Source organism: Hordeum vulgare, chromosome 5H (genome assembly GCF_904849725.1).
Source record: "Hordeum vulgare subsp. vulgare chromosome 5H, MorexV3_pseudomolecules_assembly, whole genome shotgun sequence".
In the NCBI taxonomy this organism is placed as follows: domain Eukaryota; kingdom Viridiplantae; phylum Streptophyta; class Magnoliopsida; order Poales; family Poaceae; genus Hordeum; species Hordeum vulgare.
In genome coordinates this window covers 144641042-144647110 of record NC_058522.1, presented here as the reverse complement: position 1 = coordinate 144647110, position 6069 = coordinate 144641042, and positions in this window count along the sequence as shown.

Genomic DNA, 6069 nt, shown 5'->3' with positions numbered 1-6069 from the left:
AGTGTAGACAAGTCGTAGCAAGCTACAAGGACTCCATTACATCGCGTGACATTTCCCCAAAGGGGACAGACACAGCAGCTAAGAAGGACACATGCCGGTCAACCAATGTGTCCGGAGCAGTAGCGAGCTACCATGGCTCATTGGACCACAAAGGGGCATTTCCCTGTAAGGAGTGCTACTAAAGTTCACGGCTAGGTAATCGAACCCCATACATCTCAAATACGACACATGTACGCATGGCATACCGATATGTATAGATACATCGATGGCATCACAACATAACCATAAACATACAAGCTTTATTTAAGAGGCACAGAAGAGCCACACACATAATGTTACACAGTGAGGGTCTCATGACCCATAATAGCAGTCATTCAGTTACAAGCCAGCGGAAGTGTTTAAAACTATGTGAGTACAGACAGGTGCAACTAGAAGGCACATGGCCTGACTATACTACAGACCCAACCTAAGGCCAGATCGGAGCTGGGACACCAGCTACTCGTCGTCGTCGATGTCTATGAAGAACCCTCCATTAGGGTCATTGGCAACCTCTGTAACATTTATTAAGCAAACATGAGTACGGAGGTACTCAGCAAGACTTTAGGATATCTAACTACTCATGCAATGTATCAACAAGGTATGGTGGGGTTTCATGCAGAAAGCCAGCATTTGACTCGTGGCTGGACAACTTGCATTTTTAAATAATTTTGACAACTTGATTTCTCGCACACGAGTCCACTAACACCACAACAATACACCATCGTGGAATCATTCCGTCTCCATACGGAAATGCTGTCCACGACACTCACGCTTATCTTGACAATTTTATGAGTAGCCATTGAAGTTATCTATGAACAACATATGTCTCCAAGTAGTCCATATCCGCGGACGCGGCTATTCGAATAGATCATAACCCTGCAGGGGTGTACTTCGTCACACACGCTCTCGCCACTTATCGCCATGTGCACGTCATGCACCTCGGCAACCTTCAAGCGGAAGCCTAGCGAGGGAGTCAGCCACGACCGTTAACCACACTAGTACCTAGTCCAGGTTTATCGCCTATCTGAGGGTAACCCGCACGGAAGTCTGGCCGAGGTTTCCGTCACGGCCCCAAACGATGTGCGCAGGGTTCCCAAGCCCACCATCCGGGTGCCACTTGGTACACCGTGCCACTGCCTACCGCATCACAGCCCACCTCTCAGGTCAGCACCATGCACAGCCTCCAGCATGACTATAAACACCAGAAACTACTTGCAACTCCTGGACCGAGTACTAAGCGATTAATAAGTCGAGCGGGGTCATGTTTCAGGGCCCAGCATGTGGTAGTATCTAGTCTTGGATTACATACACGGAACTCAGTTCCTAAGGACGGTTCCAATGAAACAACCCGCCATGTACTCCTACACAGCCTTTCACCGGTACCTTCACCAATTCAGGTTCAACACACAACCTTTGCTTACCGAACACATTCTCACAATTCTGTTCATCTCCCACATGACAGACCATACAGAACTCTAAGCATAGCATGCATAGCAGGATAAGGCACATCATGGCTCAAGCAACTACCAGGTATGCTAGGTTGCAAGGTTCAGCTATTTACTGTGACAAGGATAGGTCATGCAAAGGAACTGGGTTCAACTAACGTGGAAAAAGCATTTGAAGCATTTGATCCTAATGCAATAAGTAAGTGCAGGAGCAAGAACATGGGATTTATCGGGATGATCAAAATGGTTGCTTGCCTTGTTGCTCAGAGGAGTGACAATATCCGTCAGACGGATATTCGGTGGAATCCGGGGGAGCGGAGCCTACCAAAAGGAATGACAACAATCAATAACAAACATATGCAATCAAGATGATGCATGATCATGGCATGAGAATGCAAGGTGATAAACTAATGTAGCTAGCATGTATTAGGTTTGAAGTTGATTTGAATCAAATTCAAATATTACTTCAAACGAGGTATTCTCGAATACCATTTTAATTGATTCGACCTGATGCTCAGATCAACTTGCTTTTAACATGCATGGGATGACATGTTAGGTCGCTGGATTGTAATTAGGACAGTGTTTGATCATGTCATTTATAGTGAAATTTAAATATTTGCCAAATTTCATCTACAAAGTATTTATAAGAATTAACTTATTCATTAATATACATGTTTGGGTTCTGTAACATTTTCAAACATGTTTGAAAATGGCATATTCAGATTCCTTGGATTTTTCTGATACTTTTTCATATATAAATTATTTTCATTGGAGTTACAGCTTAATTTCTATGAATTTTTGAAGTTTTAAACATTTCTGGAGTTATTCTTATACTGGAAAACCCCTTTATTGCGTCAGCTTGACATCAGCAGGTCAACTGACCTGTTCAGGTCAAACTTGACAGGGGGACCCACTGGTCAGCCTCTCACGGGCTAATCCTGCGCTAACCAGCCCCTAAGTGTGTTTGACTTGGCCTTGGGCCCACTGTCAGTGAGTGTTTAGGCGTTAAACTGCTGGGTTAGGCTGGCCATGTTGTTCCTCGCCGGAGCCTGGCCGGCGGCGACCAGATCCACGGCAGAATCTCGCCGGAGACATGCTAAAACGTGCTGTGGTGCTTGGAAAAGGAGGCTGAGAGCACTGGAGTAATCTCCAGGCTCGACCTCATCCAGCGCTGGCCTCAGGGAGAGCTATAGGTGGCCGGAGTAAGCCGGCGACGAGCCAGGGCGGCTGCCGGAGTACGGGTTCGATGGTCCAGTGGCTACGGGGCTCGGATCCAAGGGGAAAGAGAGGGGAAATGATCGCAGGCTCACGAGGAGTGCAGAGAAGGGCTTAGACGGCTCGGGGAAGGGCTGTTGCCGGCGTTTCACCGTCGATTTGCCGGCGACCGAAGGTTGAAGACGATGGCGTTGGGGACGTTGCAGAGCTCGGGGAGACTTCGGCCATTGCAGAGAGAACCAGCTCGATGAGGCGAAGCTACTGGACTACTCGGAAGGGGGTTCCTGTGGCTAGAGGCGCGGCGGCTTGAGCTCGTGTTAATGGCGACAGAAGGAGGGAGGAGAGATCCCGAGACGAGGGGGAAACTGGAGCTGGGGAACGGATAGGGACGGGCTCGGGGTGGATATCCCCGCGCTTGCCAGCGCGAAGCGGCGGCCAGGCAACCAGGGAGCTGCGTGGAGGCGCGCGGCGACGCGGCGGCCACCTCGTGCTCCTACTGGCGAGGAGGAAGACGGCAGCGCTACTGGGCCGGGCTGAGGTGAGCGTCAGGTAAGATTTTTCTCATTTTCTTTTCTGTTTTGCTATTTCATTGACTTTCTATTTATTTCAACTCCCAAATAGTTTGTAAAAACTATGTTGAACACCCCAGAATATTTGTTGGAATATTTCCAACCATTCCTAAAGTTTTCAACATTTTTGAAAGCTTAAAGTTTCTGATTTCAAATTTAAAACTTGAAATCAGTAGCTTTTTGTATTTATTTAAAATGCCAAGAGTATAAGATAAATGGTTTCCTTTATTGATTATTTGTTTCCAAGAATTATCAGAAAAGTTGAACTTTTCTTGAGGCCATTTTGGGTTCATTTATTTTAACTAGTTTGGAATTTCCTTTAATTTAAGAAGTGGCTAGGTTTTTAGAATTTTCCTCCACCACTTGCTTTGTTCTTGTTGAAAATTTCCTAGATGCAATGCAAAGAAAACATGAGCACAAAGCTAACTTGCTTAAGGTGTCAGGGATGTGACAACTACCTCCCCGGCAACGGCGCCAGAAAAATGCTTGATGCCAACTGTTCTTCCCCTTTGCAACGACACCAGAAGAATGCTGCTAGCACTCTCCGGCAACCGAAACTAGAATAATGTTGTTGACTGCCCACAAGCGCATGGGATCGCAGCAGTTTTCGTGGGTAGAGTATTCGACACAAATTTGTTGATTCGCACGACGGGAGGTGAGAGAATACTCTCAAGTATTAGGAGTTGAATTGTCAGATTCAACCACACCTAAAAGATTAGTATCTGCAAGCAAAGTAGTAACAGCAAAGTATCGAGTAACGGCGGTGTAACGAGCAGTAGCAGTGGCAAGGAAAAGCAGTAGTGACAATAGTAGCAAGTAGCAACAGTAGCAAGCGACAGTAGTAGCAACAATAGCAGCAGAACAAGACAATTAACAGCAGTAGCAACAGTAGTAGCAGCAGCAGAGCAAGACAGGTAACAACAGTAGCAACAGTAGTAGCAGCAACAGAGCAAGACAAGTAATGGCAGTAGCAACAGTAGTAGCAGCAGTAGGACAAACTCGTAGGCAATGGGTCGGTGATTTGTTTGGATGATATTCATCATGCAACAACTATAACACGGAGAGATTGTGGCTAGCTCCCGTTCATCAATGTGATGTAGGCATGCATTCCGTGTGTCGTCATACGTGCTTAGGGAAAAGAACTTGCATGACATCTATTGTCTATCGCTCCCATGGCAGCGGGGTCGAAAAGGAAACTACGGGATATTAAGGTTCTCCTTTTAATAAAGAACCGGACCAACGCATTAGCACTTGGTGAACACATGAACTCCTCAAAGTATGGTCATCATCGGGAGTGGTTACGGTTATTGTCACTCCAGGGTTGCCGGATCATAACACATAGTAGGTAACTACAACTTGCAAGATCGGATCAAAAAGACACATATATTGGTGACAACATAATAATTTCAGATCTGAAATCATGGCACTCGGGCCCTAGTGACAAGCATTGAGCATGGCAATGTAGTAGCAACATCAATCTCAGAACATAGTGGATACTAGGGATCAATCCCCATCAAAACTAACTCGATTACATAATAGATCTCATCCTACTTATCACCGCCCAGCGAGCCTACGAATAGATTACTCACGAACGACGAAGAGCTTCATGGAATTGGAGAGGGAAGAAGGTTGATGATGACGATGGCAATGATTTCCCCTCTCCGGAGCCCAAGATGGACTCCAAATCTGCCCTCCAGATGAAGAACAGGTGGTGGCGGCGCCTCCGTATCGTAAACGCGGCAAAAACTTCTCTTTATATTTTTTTGGGATGAAAGGGATCTTATAGAGCTGGAGTTGGGGGCGGCAGAGCCGTGTGGGCCCCACAAGCCTGCCCACCGCCACCAGGGGGGTGGTGCCGGAGCCAGGGCTTGTGGCCCACTGGCCCACCCCCTCAGGTGGAACTTGGTGCAGATAGTTTTCTTATTTTCCAAAACTGCTCCCCATAAATTTTCAGGACGTTTGGAGAACTTTGATTTCTGCACAAAAATAACACCAAGGCAATTCTGCTGAAAACAGCGTCAGTCCATGTTAGTTCCATTCCAATCATGCAAATTAGAGTCCAAAACAAGGGCAAAAGAGTTTGGAAAAGTAGATACGATGGAGACGTATCAGTAATTAGATGGCTTCCGCTCTCTCTTGGATCTTCAATACTAAGTTCTCCATGATCTTCATGGAGATCTAGCCGATGTAATCTTCTTTTGCATTGTGTTTGTCGAGATCCGATGAATTGTGGATTTATGATCAGATTATCTATGAATCTTATATGACTTTCTTCTGATCTCTCTTATGCATGACTTCATATCCTTGTAATTCTCTTCGAGTTGTGGGTTTCATTTGGCCAATTAGATCTATGATTCTTGCAATGGGAGAAGTGCTTGGTTTTGGGTTCATACCATGGGGTGACCTCACCCAGTGACAGAAGGGGTAGCGAGGCACGTATCGTGTTGTTGCCATCAAGGGTAAAAATATGGGGTTTTCATCATTGGTTTGAGATTATCCCTCTACATCATGTCATCTTGCTTAAAGCGTTACTCTATTCGTCATGAACTCAATACACTAGATGCATGCTGGATAGCGGTCGATGTGTGGACTAATCTCTCTACTATTAAAGGGAGATCTGCCGTCGTCGTGATGGTTCGACCACGACAGATCTCCCAACGCTAACACAGTTCCACCGATTTTTTTTTCATCCCTTCTTAAACCAATCGATTAAATACATAAAATTCAGTTCACATGCCAAAAAGAAAAACCTCTACACCACCTGAAAACGCATCTCCTCGTAACCTCCTCCTCCACGCACG